Source organism: Chionomys nivalis, chromosome 3 (genome assembly GCF_950005125.1).
Source record: "Chionomys nivalis chromosome 3, mChiNiv1.1, whole genome shotgun sequence".
Taxonomy (NCBI): domain Eukaryota; kingdom Metazoa; phylum Chordata; class Mammalia; order Rodentia; family Cricetidae; genus Chionomys; species Chionomys nivalis.
In genome coordinates, this window is record NC_080088.1 from 84,447,272 (window position 1) to 84,465,074 (window position 17,803).

The 17,803-nt window shown below is 48.5% G+C and overlaps 1 protein-coding gene across 2 annotated transcripts in view; it reads left to right on the forward strand.

Moving 5' to 3' along the window:
- The window catches only part of Slc7a1 (solute carrier family 7 member 1), a 71,000-nt gene that overhangs the window by 24,343 nt on the left and 28,854 nt on the right, over positions 1-17,803 (forward strand). For both annotated transcript variants that reach the window (XM_057764341.1, XM_057764342.1), the window contains exon 2: positions 9,904-9,992. The gene's annotated coding sequence lies outside the window, so the exon portion shown is untranslated. The remainder of the gene's footprint in view (positions 1-9,903; positions 9,993-17,803) is intronic.

Here is a 17,803-nt window from a genome sequence, read left to right on the forward strand (position 1 = left end):
AAACTCAGGGGTTCAAGACAAAACAAAAATTACATCAGTGCCTGAGCAGGGAGTCGGAATTGGGGTGTTCACATTAATGAGGGATTTAGAGTTGCTTGGTAACATCTGCTTTCCTTGCAAGGCTCAGGCATCTTCCAGACGCATACTATGTGTGGACCATGGTCAAGGTCATGGGCCATCCCAGACTGTTGCGAAGGTGAATGTCACTGTCGGGGGTGGAAGGCTGAGAAGTGATCAGGCAGGCACAAAGTAGCCTTGATACAGGATGCCATTGCCAATATTGTCCTTTCTTCCACTGTGTCCTCCTGAGCCCTGTGAAAATACTGTCCCACATGGAGCAGGCCTTTGTCTGTTGTGTCTGTGGCTTTCGCTTGCTGGTCTGGGCATGCTAAGGGCTCATGTTGCTTGCTCTCAGTGGCCTTTATTGTCTTCCAGCGCAGAGAGTGTCCTGGTGAGAGCCCAGATGGCAGAGCCACACTTGTCTTACTTCCTTTGCTGGCCTGGAACTTGCAAGGTAGACCAGGCTGGCCTTGAAGTCACAGAGATCTGCTTGCCTCTGCCACCCTAGTGCTGGGACTGAAGGTGTTTGCTAGCACATGCTGCAAACTTAGTTATTTCTAATTCTAAATTTAGAATTACTATCAGCCATCCGGATTGGAGATTTGAAGGGATTAACCTTTGACTCATCCCTGTTTTCTGTGAGTCACACACAATAATCGATCACAGCTACTCTCTTCCACTCGCAAGGTTCACACCTTGTTAGTCAGGTTTCTCTCTCTATAGGTGAAGAAAATCTGGGAAGTACCTCTTGGGCAAAGCATCCTGGCTCTTTTTTTTTCTTTTTCTTTTTTTATTTTTCGAGACAGGGTTTTTCTGTGTGTCCTCGTCTGTCCTGGATCTCATTCTGTAGGCCAGACTGGCCTTGAACTCACAGAGATCTGCCTGTCTGCTTCCCAAGTGCTAGAACTAAAGACATGGGCACCACCACTCGACCATCCTGGCTCTTCTTGTGGGGACCCCAGGACCTAGCTAGGTGTGATAGGAATGGATCCGGTGCCAGATGGCATGATGTGCCACCAAGAGCCACCGAGCCTACTGGCAACTGCCATGCCTGGTCCATCCATATTGTGCCTGGGTCCCAACATGTCACAGCCTCGGGGCTGAGCACTGGGTGCCTTCCTGGCTGTTGGCTACCTGGCGTCTTTCCTGGTGACATTTCACTTCGACTTTTCCTTTGAAGAGGTTTCTGAAGGGAGATTGTTCCTCGTAAAGGCCAACAAAAAAGAGTCGATGATATGCTGACAGAAATGTAAGTTAAAAGGCAGGAAGTGAGATGGCTTAATACAATTAGATTGGAGAGGATGGGTTAAAAAAAAATTGGGTCCTTGAAATTATTCTTTAATTCTTTAGCCATTTTTCTTTAGCTTCTTAAAGCAGGATGTGTATGTATACACACTTTGGCAAAACAAATAATGGTGCTTTTGAGCATCCAGACCTCCTGGACCGAGGAAGGTGGCTTCCTGGTTGGGCTTTTTTCTCTTTTTCCCCAAGTTTAGACAGGAAGAATGGCTTCATGGTGGAGCAGGCAGAGCCCAGGCATACTGTGGTTTTGTCTGCCTACGAGGTGTGTGTGAGCGTGGGGGCCAGAGGTAAATGGTGGCTGTCTTCCTCAACTGCTCCCTACTCTTACTTTGAGAGACAGGCTCTCACTATGTAGCTCTGTCAGCCTGGGACTCTCATGTAGACCAGGCTAGCCTCAAACTCCAAGATCTACCTGCCTCTCGCTTCCCAGGCTGGGGCTAAAGTTGTGCACCACCATGACCGGCTCCGCCAAGGTGATGAGTGAGACAAGGAATCTTCACTAAACTTGGGGCTCACTAATCCACCTAGACTGCTTGACCAGTGAGTTCTAGGGACCCTCCCGTCCCTGCCTGAGCTGCAGAGACCCTCCTGTCCCTGCCTGTCTCTGGCATGAGCTGCAGGGACCCTCCTGTCTTTGACCCCGTCTCAAGCATTGGCTTTTTATGAGCTGAGGATTGAACTCAGTTCCACATACTTGTGTGGCAAGCTGAGATTCACAATGGCCTCACAGATAAAGCTTTTGTTTTACTCTATAGAGACTGGACATCCCAAAGTTTAAATATATGAAAATGAAAATTTGGACTGAACTAGGCTGGCCTTATTTATAGAGGTCCTTCTGTCTCTGTCTACTGAGGGCTGGGGTTAAAGCCGTGTGCCACCATGCTTGGTGAAACTTTATTAAAATAAAAAAAAATTATACATTTGGGTGCTTTGCCTGTGTGTATGCCTGTGCATCATGTGTGCAGTGCCCCCAGAGGCCAGAAGAGGGCGTTAGAGTCCATGGAACTGGAGTTACAGAGTGGTTGTGAGCCACCATGTGCGTGCTGGGGACTGAACTCAGGTCCTCTGCAAAAGCAGTCAGTTCTCTTAACCACTTGAGCTGTTTCTCCAGTTCCAGAACTTTCTTTTTTAAAACTGTGTATTTGTTGTCCCTAGATCTGAGAATGCTTAAATGATAAGGAAGGCCAGATTCCTTTAAAGGGCACACTGGCGAGTGTCCGTGGCACATGGGCTGTTTGGGGATGGATTAGCTTATTTTCTCATCCTTCCAGGTACCACATTTATTTCTTCTGCAGCTTCTTGGGGCCCCTTCTCTCACTCCTCAACAGTCAGGCAGTGCAGAATGTCCAGACCCCGTCCCCTCCAGAGAGGAGGAGGATCCCCTGTGTTGAAGGAGCACTGAGGTACGTGACTCTGCACTACAGGTTCACCCCACATCCTTTCTGTACGCCTAGGATTTGAAGCAGCCAGCTAGCAATTTAGCCCCAGGAGAACAAATTACTCACGGGCCTATAAAAGCACAGCACTCCCGAGGCCAAGGTTTTCGGCGCTTGCCCAATCCCCCGCGGTAATTGCAGGACTAGCACAGACAGCCTTCTCAGGGACTTTTTTAACCTGTGGACTCTGGGCTCCATTCCAGACTTATTTATCTTTAGGGGTGGTTCCAGACACATCTGCGGGAAGGAAGAGGTGGCTGCCACCACCTGCACAGAGTTGTTCCCATCGACCCCAGACGTCCCACAGCATCACAGGAAGTTGCCTGGCAGGCGGGACGCCTGGCGGGTATGCCTTGGCAGCCACGAGGCAATGGAGGCAATGCCGGTGCCGTTTGTGAGCCTCCTGCTCACGCTGCTGGGGATGTCTTCCAGCTCGCCTCTGCCTTCCTGAACCGAGCACGCCTTCAAAGCGTTGCTCCTAAACTTTAAAAATAAAAATCTTTCTCGCAGTCGGTTTTTAAATTCATCTCATTTTCTCAGGCCTCGGACCACACACACACACACACACATCCTAAGTAGAAGGGTTCCTACGCTGCCCTCACTTTGGAGCTGAAAGCCTAGAAACCGTGTATATGGTCTTAGTTAGCAAAATGGCGTAGCCTTCCTCCGTTTTATTCTGTGACCTGACACTGCTCTATGCAAGCTTCGAGCTGAGATTGGGTTTTCTATTCCTGCTGGAACGGAACAGCCCGAGCTGCTCCGCGAGGCTGGGTGTGTTTATTAGGCCAGAGCGCATTTATGTTCCTGACGCTCTCAGAGCAGAATGGCCATTCCGTGTAATAAAAGACCCGTGAGTATGGTGGGGAGCATTTGCCGGCTGCAGCTGGGGTCTACCTTTTGGAATGGAAGGGCAGAGGTAAGAGTTTAGACTGAAGTATGGGGTGGGCTGCTGGCAAGAGCATCATCCTGTTCCCTGGTGGTGATGGATCACTCTTAGCCATTCTGTCAGAATTTTTTTTTTCCCATCAGCATTTTAAAATGTCATTTACTTGCTATGATGTTCATTGGTTTGAGCAAAACTTGGCACTTTTTAGTGACTACAGAGTCTTATCCAGCCGTCACTGTGATTCTAGGATTTCCACTACTCACGCCTATGTAACCTACTCATTGGCTCCTCCTTCCCTTCTCCTCGATCCCCCAGTTCCGGACAAACACTAAGTTCTTTCTGTCAGGATTCCAGACATTTCGTACAAACGGACCAACCCAATGTATTTACGATCGGCTTCTTCCACTTGGCATGGTATTGTCCAGGCCTATCCATGTTGTTTCTGGGTCGGTACTTCATAACTTTCTGTGGATGGATGATAGTCCACAACACGGAACATTTGGGTTGTTTCCATTTTGGGGCTATAATAAATTTGGGGGTGTATAGTTGTGAATGGAGTTGCTGAACTTCTGTTTAGCTATTTCAATCCTTTAGGTATGTGTTGGGGTCCCTTCAAGCCTCACAGCCTACAGGGAAATGATCCACGGGAGGTGAAGAATGGGTCAGCATCACTTTAGCAGGCACTGGGTCAAAAACTTCTGGAGTCTGGCCCCCCGGGTTTATTTTTCTTACACGTTTAAACATAGTAAAACTCGGGGAGAAAGTCTACGCAGGGCAATTATCACAGCAAAGCTTCAGGGGCGGCTGCATTGAAACTCTCTTGCAAAGGAGCAAAGCACCTGTGACCTTTACAACAACAAAGAATTTTATTGGCTGAGAGCACTCAGGGTAAGGGCCTACGGAGGAAGGGTTTAGAAGAAAGGTAAGGACGGGTTCTGTTGATGGAGATTGAAAAATACTTGTGACCTCTCTCATAAGGATGGGTTCTAGGCACTGAGAGACAAAACTCAAGATAAGGGCCTAAATAATGCCCAGGATTTGGGGGGACGTGGGAAGGGTGACTCCATATAGAATAGCAAAAACTCGCTAGGTTGTTAGTGAAGGTCACTAGCCTTCCTGGTGACAGGGACTTGGGTTTCTTCCCTTGAAGGAAACAGGTCTGTGTGTTTTAACAGCTCTATTTGCTCCAGTGCTTTCTCTAAGCCCCTGCCTCCTACACAGGGGAGGTTGTAGTTTGTTCTTGAATTATCCGTACTTTTAAATTGCAGTAGAATGCACAGAGTATGAAACAGTTTAACCATTTTTAAGTCAATAACATTAAGTACTTTCATAATGCGTTTTGTTTGTCTGAGACCCCAGTCTCTCTACACAGCCCTGGCTGTCCTGGAACTCACTGCATAAACCAAGATGATCTTGAACTCAGAGAGATTCACCAGCTTCTGCCTTCAGGGTGCTGGGATTAAAGACACGCAATGCGACACCCAGCACATTTATAGTGCCGCAACCATTGCCACTGCGATCTTCTGTGGTTTTTATTTTTACTTTAAAATAGTAATGACTATCATTATCTATCATTGTTTATTAGTAATGGTCTAGTGCTGAACTGCAACCCGGGGCTTTAAACCTGTTTACCAACTGAGGCAAGATGCACCAAGGAGTGGCACGGTGCCCAGCAAGGAATAAGGAGAATGGTATGGCCAGATGCACTGAGAGGCGCAAGAAGGGGCGTGGCAAGGCCTGGGAGGGTTCTCTGGGCAAGGTGCTAGGTGCTTCAAGGGCTGGTTTTGGGGAGGGAGATAGCAACTGGTCTGCCTGCATCCTGGGGAAAGGCCCACTGAGCATGTCCCTAGGCCACTGTCCTTTCGAGACACCACTCCAGGGCACTGTGAGGGAGCCCTGTTTCCAGCTAGTTTTCTATGGTCTACTTGGGGCCCTGGCAGTTGGCATAAGCCAATCTTGGGGACAAAGGGCTGTGGAAAGTGATTACTGAGGATCTGCTGGAGAACAAGCAGGTGTGGAGGTCAAAGTCTGCCTTGGTTTTTAGGGGAATTGAAGACATTCTTACGAGTAGCACAGAACCTCTAACGCAGGGCTCTGCCCTCAGTTCTCTCCTGCCAGGAGACACGTGCCCTCCCTAGTCAGGCCTTCTGAGCTGCTTCTGCCTGCTTCCATCTAGGGAGGTCCTCCCTGACCTCTCTGGGTTGGATCTTTGGGTCTGCTATACCCCTCACCCCCTGTCTCTTTCTTTGCCAATTTGGGCTTTTTTGAGACAGGGTCTTGCATTGTATCCCAGACTGTCCTCAAACCCTCCATCCTCCTGTCTCAGACTCTGGGGTGCTGGGATTATAGCTATGAGTTACCTTCTTTTCTGCACTCACTTTGTTGGTGATCTGTAGTGTATGTTTTGCATTTGTGTCTCCCGCAGTGGCAGTGTGTATTTTGTGTTTGTGTATACAAGATGCCTCAAGTTAAGAGCACTGGCTGCACTTTCAGAGGACCTTGATTCTCAGCACCCAATGGCAGCTCACAGCCACGCGTAACTCCAGGTCCATGGGATTCGGCGCTCTCTCCTGGCCTCTGTGGGCACTGCACACACATGGTGCACATACATGCACACAGGCAAACACTCGTATACAGAGAACTTAAAAAACAAACAAGCAAAACAAAACAAAAGAAAACCACAACAGCAGCAACCAAAGAGTAGCTCTCCTCATTTTACCCTCAATTTCTCATGCTCAGGGCTGTATTTTGTAGATGGGCAGACAGGCGCATTGCATGTCCAAATTCAGGATGGGTGCCATTGTCGCCTTGGGCACCTCGTTAATGAGATAATTCTTTATTTTAAAAGACAAACTGTGTAATTAAGAGCTAATTATTCACCCATCAAACAATTCTTCACTCAAATCCCTTTGAATAGCCTCCTCCCCTGGCAACATTTATCTGGACAACTCATCAGCTACGGGGCAGAGATCTCCTCGCATGCTGAGTATGAGCACCCGGGGCTGAAGGGCAGAGTGAGATGCAGAGAATGTGTTTGTAGACCCATGACATTTATTCCAAGAAATCCCCCAAGAATTCATTTATTAAATTAAAATGAATGCTTAACAGATTTATATGCCATCTCTGTCTATCATCAATCAATCAACCAATCTAAACTGATATAGAGTCGCACTGTATCTCAGGCTGGCTTCTGCCTATCTGTCTATTAATCAGTCAGTCAGGATTGTGACAGGATCTCACCGTGTAGTGCAGGCTGGCCTTGATGACATAGGAACCATAGGTGCCCAGCTAGGAACACTACTTGGGAGCCACCTGTACGGCTTGCAGGGCAGAGTGGGCACCAGCGATCCTGTCTCTCCAGACCTTGCGCGCTGTCTGTCTCCGGGGTTGCAGACTCATTCCTGGGCTGGCACCTCTATCCACATTCCATTTTGTTTCATGTGCTTGCTTCCTGTCTCGTGGTTTGGGGCCATCCACGTTCCTCAAGGGATGTCGTGACGAGGTTTTGGGTTGTTGGGAATACGTGTTCATTTACTGATCTTGCTGTGGCTCTTGGGCCGGGGATTTAAGAGTTAGAGTGATCTCCAACCCACTTGATTAGACGTGGAACACCTTACAGTCCCCAGGTTTCATGCCAGGAGGCGTGGCCTCCCCACCTCCCATTGAGGATAACTCTTAGCTGGAACTGTGCTGTGCCTTCATCTGCTGGTTACCTGTTAGCCCTCGATGTGTCAATTGAAGATGTCTCTAGACATCGACAGATGTGGACAGATGTACCGTGGGGGCAATACTCTCCCCACTCCCACTTCTTCCATTTTCAGCCATTGTTTGATTTTTTGCTCAGGGGTAAGACTCTCTCTCTCCTTCGCTCGCCTTTTCCAGTGTTCAGCAAAGAAGAGCAATGAAGCCCCTGTCTCAAGGATTTTATGTCTTAAAGGATGAATCATCAAATTTGGAGCCAAGTGGACTGGGGTAATTTATTGAAGGCCTGAGGCTAGGATGTATATCTTAGCCATTCTCTGTAGACCAAGCTTCCTTTTGACTGTCAGTTTTACTGGCTGGTTCCCCTGGCTTCTTCAGCTAGCTCTTCCACAGTGCGGGCACCTCCCCGTGGAGAGGTAGCCTACTGAGGCAGAAACACATGAGGAGCAAAACCCTCCATTCACGGCTACACAGCAAAAGAAAGAAGGGCCTGTGTCCCACTGCCCCCTTGAAGGACATGCCCTCTGTGGCCTGCCTTCTTCCCACTCGTCCCCACCTCTTAACCGTTCCACCACCTCCCAATAGCCTGTAGGCTGAGGAACAAGCCTTTGCCATCCGGGCCTCTGGGGAACGGTGAAGAGGGAAACGATGACATAATGTTTCCAGGCTGAAGGACAGAGGGGATTTCCCTGGATTCTGTGACCCAGCAATGGCCACCACTGGGCAGGAAGACTGTGCGAGTCAGTGGTCAGAGCCGACCAGAGAGGGGCATGGCAGGTCCCGTGTACTTAGGAACTTAGAGCAGCTGAGCTGGTTGCACAAGATCGAGCTAATCCACACATCAGCATGGAGGGGGAAGGGGGACTCGTGAGCCCTCACCCCTAGCTGAGGAGCCATGGATGTCTTCTGGGGGGAGGGACTGCCAGTTTTCATTAAAGGTGTGGCTCCTCCTAGGTCAGCCACACCCCAGTGCAGGGGTTCTTGATTTGTAATGCTGCGGCCTTTGAATACAGTTCCTCATGTCATGGTGACCCCAACCATAAAACTATTTTCGTTGCTACTTCATAACTAGTTTTGCTACTGTTGTAAGTCATAATGCAAATATCTGTGTTTTCTGATAGACTTAGGGGACCCCTGTGGAAGGGTCGTTCAACCCCCAAAGTGGTCGAGATCTGTAGGTTGAGAACCGCTGCTCAGGTGGATGGCTCCACATGCAGGAGCGTATGGGAAGCGCAAAATGGAATTGGTGGGTTATTTAAAAAAAAAATGGCACAAGGGTCAAGGGTCGGGGTGGCTCTGGGAGGAGTTAAGAAGAGTTGGAGGTAACTATGATCAAAATACAGCGTAAGAAATTTTACAAGAAAAAAATGGACCCTTAGCATGCCTGTCAGCACAATCTCGAGACGGCCAGTGGTCACTAGCTTTCCAGCGTGGGCTACGGGTTCCAGATGCATTCGCAGAGTCCTGCCGCGCTAATGGGGAAGATCTGACTCCTGACTTAAAAGTTGGGCGGGGCGATCTGCTGGCTAATACTTGAGTACCTAGTTCCCCTGGGCGAGCCAGTGTCCACTTGGTGTGTGCATGACCACACGTTCACAGCCTCCTCACCCCCGGGGGCCCTAGGGGATGCAGCTCAAATGCCGCCTGCTTTGCCATAACGTAATTGGTACAGAATTCTTTGGGGATTAGGTGTATGGTATTTTTTACTGTTCTGCTTTTAACAAAGGAATTTGCAAGTCTGGAAAATCAGACTGAGTTGGTTGGAGCATTTCTTGGATTAGGAAAAGCGGTCCTAATGAATTTATTCACGATGCATTCCAGGCCACTAATCCCAGTAGGTTCACCCTGGATTAATGCAGGGCATGCATTTTCTTTCGCTTTAATTTAGCATTAATTGTTTTATATACTATACCAGAAAAATGTGACCCGAGCAAGCCTCCTAAACAGCTGTTTAAGCCTTCCCTCCTCTACCCCTTCTCCTTTCCTTTTCAGCCCTGGGGATCGACCTAGGGCTATTTTGCATGCCACGCAAGCACCGCCTACACTCACAGGCCATAGTCACCTTCTTGAGATCAGTGCGTTATGTTTCTTTTGGATATGACACCAAAACTCCATGTGGGCTCTGAAATCATATCGTGAGGGCTTTTAAATCCTAAAACACGTGGGTGTTTGCACTTTGGCTCCATCTCTGATTCGCGTATTTACTTTCTTAACTGATACACACCGATTCTTCCTAATGTTGGCATGTTGCGGTATGCCACTTAAAAAAATGAGGCTGGAGAGCTGGCTCATCAGTTACATCAGTTACAAGCCCTGACTGCTCTCGCAGAGGACACAGGGTGACGCATGGTCATCCATGATGCCTCCCGTGCCTAGTCCACTCGGTGTCCGTCTGTGGACTCCTTCAGGTGTGGAGCCCTGCTTACCACACAGCAGAGCTTCCCTGACAGCCCCGACTGGGAGGCTCTGGTGCCCAAACTGAGCTGTGTGACGATACTTTTTCCCTCTGTCTTGCAGAAGCTTGGAACTACCACAGGCTCCACTGTGACCCCTCGTCCCCAGGCTCCAGTCATCCGCAGTGAGAAGGTCCACGAGTCCTGCCCCAGGTACCGTCTGCCCCTTGGTACCCCAGAGCACTAACAGTTTTTGCACTAGACTGTATTTCATTTCAGCCCAACCTGACTGATGACTGTAGCCCCAAGTCGTCTTTGTGTGTGAATTTGGACATGGACCTCGGATCTTGCTTCTGTAGGATAAACACTCTACCTCTGAACCTTGCACCCAGCCCTATCTTATTTTTAAAATTCCCAACTCTTTTTCAAGCTTGAGAGTTTTGAGTGGGGTTAGGGGTCTGGAGGGTAGAGGGTGAGGAATGAGGGGAAGCAGGGGGAGGGGTGGGGGGTTGGCCAAGGTTGGCCAGAGAGACTGCCTTTCTTTTCTTTTTAAATAAAAGTAACACACACACACACACACACACACACACAAATGTTTGGGTTCTGCATAGAAAAAGGGTGCCACTGGAAATATACTTTTAAAATCTATTGCTCTAGTTGGGGTGGTGGCACACGCCTTTAATCCCAGCACTAATGAGGCAGAGGCAAGTGGATCTTTGTCAACGTGGTCTACATAATGAGTTCCAGGACAGCCAGGGCTACATAGAGAGGTCCTGCGCCCCACCCCCAGTAATTAATTAATTAATTAAAATCCAAGTCATTGCGGCGGAGGGGGGATCTACTGCTCTGTTTTCTGTTGAATTACAAAGATTCACTGGTGTGGAGATTCCGTTCTTGCTGTGTTATCATCAGAAAATGTTGAAGGGTGGAGCTTTCAGTGTGGCTAGAGGGCACACAGGGGTAAGGAGGTGTGTGTGTGTGTGTGTGTGTGTGTGTGTGTGTGAGTGAGCGCGCAGCAAACCTCACTCTCACACACTCTTACGGTCATTTATGGCCATTCGCAGTCCTCATTCTGTGCCTCTGTGAAGAATGCCCACATAATCAGGTTCAGCCGGTCGTCCTTAATCAGAAAGCATTTGTGGGAGACACAGCAGGTGACCTGTGTCACATGTGAGCCTTGCAGGGAGGATTAAGAAGGGCGGAGGAAAGAGCCAGGGAGCACGGATCTGTAGGGGAGATTAGGCTACAAGCAGTACCTGTGGATGAAGCTGCTGTAGCCTCATTAATAATGTCTTCCTGTCATTAACTCTGTTAATAATAATTCCATTATAATTAGACCTTCCTGTCTTGGCCAGACATGTTTATGCCTCCGTCTTCACCGAGGACAAGGAGCTTCATGTAGTCTGAGTCCTGAACAGGGGAGGGGTTGTCGTATACAGTAGGTGCTCAATAAATACTTGTCGTGCCTAAGCAACCACTTGCTTTCTTCCCACATAGCTAGTGCACTGTGAGGTCAGGGGGTGTATGGCTCATCTTTTGTAGGTTCTGCAATCCTAGAATGATGATGGCCCAGGGTAGAGACCTTTTTTTTTTTTAAGAGAAAGGATGGCTCGGAGCTCCAGGCCCCAGACCAGGTTGGTCTCAGACTCAAAGATCCAGTCATCTCTGTCCCTCAAGAGCTAGGATTAAAGGTGTGTGCCACAATGTGCCAGGGACATATTTTTGATGTAACTATATTTTCATTTTTTTTGTCAGTGTCATATGTATTTTATATATTTGCAATGTATTGTGGCCCATTTTCTCATGGTGTCAGACTGACTGGGCAGAGCTGCCGGCCAGGCAGGTTTGGGTAGCTAGCTCAGCTTAGAGATCTTTCTGCAGCTTGTCATCAAGGGGGCTAACCCAGCGTGGTGGCTTTGTCCATCAAACCAGTATGGAGGCGCTGCAAAGCAGATAGAGCCCCGAATAACTAACCCGACTGCGGGAGAGACAGCATCACTGTGGGGTTCTAAGGGTCTCTGAGGTCCAGGGCTGCTTCAAGCTGTCCGAGTGGGGATGTGGGAGAGCTCAGCTGGCTGTGCTAGGGTCTCTGGGCCCGTGAGTGTGCTGGCTGGTGGCTCGTTCCAGGATTCGCAGCCTGAAGGGGAACATGGTGGCATCGGCTACTCTTGAAAATAGCCTTAGTTTTGTGGGTGTACGGGAAAACGTGTTCTGGAATCTTAAAGGACTTTCTCATTGCTGTAGCAATGGAGGGGTCCTCGACGTAGGTTGTCTGGTGATGGGGGGGCAGTGGTTCTTGGTTAAGACCTACGTGGAAGTATCTGGATTCTGGTTTTAGGAGTTCTTTAAAGGTCTGGGAGTGTAACTCAGCAGTGTGTCTAACACATTCCATCCCCAGCGCCAAACACCACACACACCACACCACACACCACACACTTATACACAAGCCTTAGATAGACCTATGGCTTTCTTCTCTGAGGCAGAATCGATTGTCAGAAAGAAGGGAGCAGTTCACCTAGTTGGGTCTAGAACGTTGTCATTTGAGTGAGGCAGTGGGTCAAGTTCAGGTCCTGGAGTTTGTGCGGTCACCGTGTTACATTAGAATGATGAAAGCAAGCCTTTGACATAGCCACTGACCTATGATAAAAATCGTTCTTGGTGGCCACGACACTCTCCCAGGGGGCAGTTGGTTTCATTCCTTTAGAATTCCTCCAGCAGTCTGGCTGCCTTTCTCCACCTCCACCGGGCCTCTGTGCTGGTCTCTGATCGTTCAGATAATAATAAACATTCCGATCTTTGAAGACCTTTGTGTAACTGGCCATTTTCTTCCTGTTCTCTGAAGGAATTCTAGGCAGACCAAACTTTCTCTACTTGAAGTTATTCTGTGTCTGCCTCCTGGGGTGGCCCTCTATGCACACTACACAGGAGGAAGCCTGTAACAGGGACGCTCTGACTAGAAGATTTTGAAGACTGAGGACAGGCTTGGCCTGAAGGAATATTTCAGAATATAAATCCCTTCCTTTCAGAGTGAGCGTCTGAGGTTTTGGCCACCAGTGAAGTGTGGCTTGGAATAAGACAGGAAGGCCTACCACAAAAGGTGGCATTTCCTGTGTAGGGGTTATTTGCGCACGACTTCTGCCTAGATAGTACCCATGGCAACCAGGGACGTGTGTTTTGTGTACCTGAAGGCTCTTTGAGGAAACAGGGTCAAGAAAACTGGCAGGTAAGTAAAACAGGCTCTAACATTTGTTTATGCAAAGATGCTTTCACCAATCAGATTAAGATACTGTGCAAGGAGACATGGAAACCGGATGCTGTACCCCAGCAACAGGAAGTCCTTGGACTTGTCATGTTGTTGTGCGCCCCCCCCCCAGTTTTTTTCACGACAAATCTGAATTATTCTTCCCCTAAGTCGAGGTGAGAATCTCAAGGAGTGAGTCACATGGCCAGGCTAGACTCTTCTAGGGGTTGGTTCAGCCCATTCCTCCCTCCTGCCGCTCCCTGGCTTCTAACCAACTCAGCAGTTGTCTGCTGCCCCCATGTGCCAGCTGCAGGTGTGTGTGTGTGTGTGTGTGTGTGTGTGTGTGTGTGCTGTTTCTCCCTAGTACTGGCTGGAGAGTAAAATTCCCTAGGCCCCTCACAGCCTGCATCACAAAAACGTGTGCTGGGAAATGCCTCCACCCCTCTCTCCACCTCTAGCACAGTAGCCATGAGCTTTTGGATAATCTAGGAATTATCTGCACCCCCCTCCCCCAGCCTAATCTTCAGAATTCATGTTGGCTCCTCCAGCACCAGCTTGAGGGAGAGGTGGCTGACTTTTCTGTCTTAATTGTGAAGCTCAAAAGAAACATAGGAAAGCAAAAGCACAGCTGGAGAGGGCAGCCCTGGTCTTTTCCACTCTTGGCTATTTTTATAAAGCCAATAAAAATAGTTCAATACTAGTAATTTTATATGTGTAGTCATACTTGTCTTTGGCACTGTCGGCTCCCCAATAACGACAAGGAGACTTATTATGAAAGCTCAGCCATTAGCTTAGGCTTATTTCTGACTAGCTCTTATAACTTAAATTAACCCATATTAATATTAATCTATGTTTTGCCTCATGACTTTTTACCCCTGTTCCGACTTGCACCTCCTTTTCCTCTGTCTGCCTGCCAACTCTGCCTTCTTCTTCTCAGAGCTCTCTTTGTCCAGAAGTCCCGCCTATACCTCCTGCCTAACTATTGGCCGTTTAGCTTTTTATTAAACCAATCATGATTACACATCTTCACACAGTGTAAAGGAATAATCCACAACAAATACAGTCCAGCCTGACTCTCTGCAAAAGACTGTTTCACTCAGTACATGGTAGTCAGTAATAATATTGGAAGCGGTCCGTTCCTTGGAGTGTGGAGCAGGGTCTGGTGTGGGGGCTAAAAGCATTTCGGGGTTAGTTGTAGGGGAATTTGTTTCCTTTTGTATTTAATTTTGGAAATTTCCAGACCTGCACAGAGATGGAGAAAAACATAACAGAATCGCACAGACCTAATTACCAGCATTTCCTATGTAGACATGAGATGGGTTGACCCTGCCAGGGACCTTCTCATCTTCCCTTTTCCCTGCCATTTGATGATTTCATTAGAGAGACTTCTCCCTCTAATTCAAAAGCATTGCACACTTGTTATGGGGGGAACAATAAAAACTCAGGAAATAAGAGGCCTATAATCCTCTAGAGAGGTAATAGTTTCAATTCTTCTGCCATGAAAAAAATTATATGTGTGTGTATATATTCATTCTTCTATTTTACAGACATAAAATATTTCAAGTGTGTTTGATCTTTCTGACTCTGACTTGTATGGAGTTCCCTCTACATACATTTTCCAAGCCCTGCTGTCTCTATGATTTCTAGAATATTCCTACCACAACCCTTGGTGGTTCATGCAGCCGAAACTACCCAGTTTTACCTCCCCCCAAATCTCCCCCTCTTCACAGACAGCAGCAGGAGGGGGTGGGTGATACCCTCGAAGTCCTTCTGCTGTGCTTGGAGGGTTCAGTTCAGTTCTGCCTACAGGAACTCGGTTCCCCAATGCCTGTCAGTCATTCTGTATAGGTTTCGGATGGGGTGACCCAGTGAGAGCTGTCAGGCAGCAGGAGGCATGTTTGGACAAAGCTGTGTCCGGCAAGCAGGAATGAGAAAAGGTTTCACGTGCTTGTCCTGGCTGCTTGGGATTCTAAAGTAGGTTCAGGGTCAGTCGGGCTACATGGCTGGACTCCGATTGACACAAGACAAGTAGATGCCTGGTGGTGTGACTAGCGTGCCTGAGGCTCTGGGTTTCCTCCCTAGCACCAAAGAATAAACAATAACATCAAACCCAAACCAAGTCAGGTTAGCCCTGGCAGAGAACCCGGCTTTGGGAAGCAGGTGACTTGCGTTCATGTCCTGGCCCTGCTACATCTGAGCTATGTGAGTTGAGCAACATAACCATCGCGGCTCCACCCTTCCCTCCTTATAAGAGGACAGACAGCTGAGCTTCTGACTTTAAAGATACGCTGCATGGGCCTGGCCTGGCTCGGGTGTCTCGTCTTGCTTCTTCCTACCAGGCCCCGCTCACCAAGTTGTGTTGTTTTGTTTTTTCTTCAGTTCCCTTGATTACTCGTCTTCTGCGGCTTCTTCTCTTTGTCTGCTTTTGAACCTTTGGATTTTGTAGGAATTCCATGTTTTTTTTTGTTGCTGTTGTCGTTGTTTTGTTTTTCTATGTTGTTTGTGATGGTGGGAAGACTTGAGGAGGAGTGAGTGGAGTTTCTAGAACTCCAGGAGGTAAGGTGTGTTCCCTGGTTTGCATGTATATTGGGACCAGCCCAGGTTCGTTAAGGTCGTGCTGACTGAGTGAATGAATGAGCTGGGAAAGTATTTGCTGGCTAGCCAATCGAAAGTGAAATGGATTTAGGTAAGGTGTGTTCCCTGGTTTGCATGTATATTGGGACCAGCCCAGGTTCATTAAGGTCGTGCTGACTGAGTAAATGAATGAGCTGGGAAACTATTTGCTAGTTAACCAATCGAAAGTGAAATGGATTTTTGCATGGAATCCTCTGCTTTATTATTGTTCCTGGTCCTCTTTCAAGATGTTTCTCAAAGGAGCCACAGAAAATTGCTGTCACCATTCAGGATACCTTGAAGGCCCAGGGAAGTAACGGCCCCAGTGTTCCACCTCAGGGGAAGACGAATGACGTCTACTTAATGGGATTCCTGCTCCACTAGGGCTGCCCCTGGCAGGCTTGGGAGCCTCCTGTACCCCGTGCACATAGCTTGTCCATGTGTGGCCCTGAGAGGATCTGTGTTGCTGTTCTGGTTGATGTCTTCCATAATCGGGGTGGGTCGCTTCTGATTTGGGCTATCGGCTTTGAGAAGGCCTGTGTGTGGTGAGGCAGATGGAACCGGTGGGGTCTCTGACAAAGCAGGTTCAAACCCCACTGCTGTGAAGAAGCCAGAGCTGACCTCATGGCCTGCCTGCCTTGTGATCAAGATTTCAAAGGAAAACAGTGACAGTGATGTGATGATAGAGATTCTAAGGTTGCTTTTAAGAAAAGTACAATTGACTTTTTACATCGTCCCCCAATGCTTTATCCTGCCGGGGCTTCAGAAGACCTGCATTGCTGAGACAGGGATAGTGATCTCCATGATTGTGTGTGTGTGTGTGTGTGTGTGTGTGTGTGAACCATGTGTGTGTGAGTGCCTGCACAGCCAGAAGAAGGCCTTGGGTCCTTTGGGGTCAGGCTGGGTGCCTCTGTCACAGCCAGAGTTAGTCACACCCAGGCTTATTTGTTTGGGCCTCTGCAAGGTGTGTGTGGGGTCTCGATACTGCTCCATCATCTTGGTGCCATGAGAAGCTCAGTCCTTAACTTCTTGCATGGCTGAGGGCTGAGGCTATGTTAGTGGCTTCTTCCCCAACCCCCGCTCCACATCTGTACCTTAGAGAACAGTTTGTTAGCATGGGGGTGCAAAGTGTCTTCAAAGGCCTGTGTGTTGGGTGGGTCTCACCATTGAGAGGTTATTGGATCATGAAGCCTCTATTTAACCAATGGATCAGTCCACCGATGTTTCATAATTCAGTGGCATTTTTAGGTGGATTTTTCTTTGGGCTTCCAGCTGACAAGAAATGATACGGAGACTCATTATTAATTATGAAAGCCTGCCCTTTAGCTTAGTCTTGTCCCACTAGCTCTTATAACTTAATTAACTCATTTATATAAATCTATGTTTTACCTCGTGGCTTTTTAACCTCTCTTCCATCTTGCCCCTCCTGTTTCCTCTCCGTGTTCTCTGGCATCTCCCTAGATTCATCTCTTCTCCTTCTCTCTCTGCCCAGAAGTCCCGCCTAACTCTCCCTGACTAGCTATTGGCCATTCAGCTCTTTATCAAACCAATCAGCTGGCCCCTTGGCAAAGACATGTCTTCACAATAGAAAAGGCTTATTCCATAACACAGTAGGGCCTGCTTGGGGAAATGCGACGGGGCATTCTCCTGGCTGTGTCTCATCCTGGCTGCATTCTTTGCTCTCTCTCTCTGGCCCCGAGAGGAGCCTTTTTGCTGTAGCGCATGAGTGAGATGCTGTGATGTTCCGCCTCAGGTCTGGAACCAGTGAAGCCAGAGGAAATCTTCCTTCCCTTCTGTTTCTCTTGGGTGTTTGTCCCTGGTGGTTCCCCTATGGTTTTTGGAAGTCGTCCCAAACCATGTCCTGCCCTCGACCCCAGGCCTCTTTCCTGCAGCTCCCCCACATGACGCGGGTTTAGTCTTAGGATGGGAGGTCTGCCTTCGGCCCCCTTCGAATCAGCAGGAAGATAGTGAGGCTCTCGGGCTTTCTGATGGTGTAAGAGGAGGTTGAGGTTAAAGTTATCAAGACCTGGATAACTGTCGGGCACTCTGGCTGTTACAACAGCATTGTGCCTTACTGTGACAGGCTTGAGAGTGCCATCCGGTGTGTCTTGAGGGCCTCAGGAGAGGGCCACGTCTTAGAACCAAGGCTCCTGTGTGAGGTGAAGGGTCT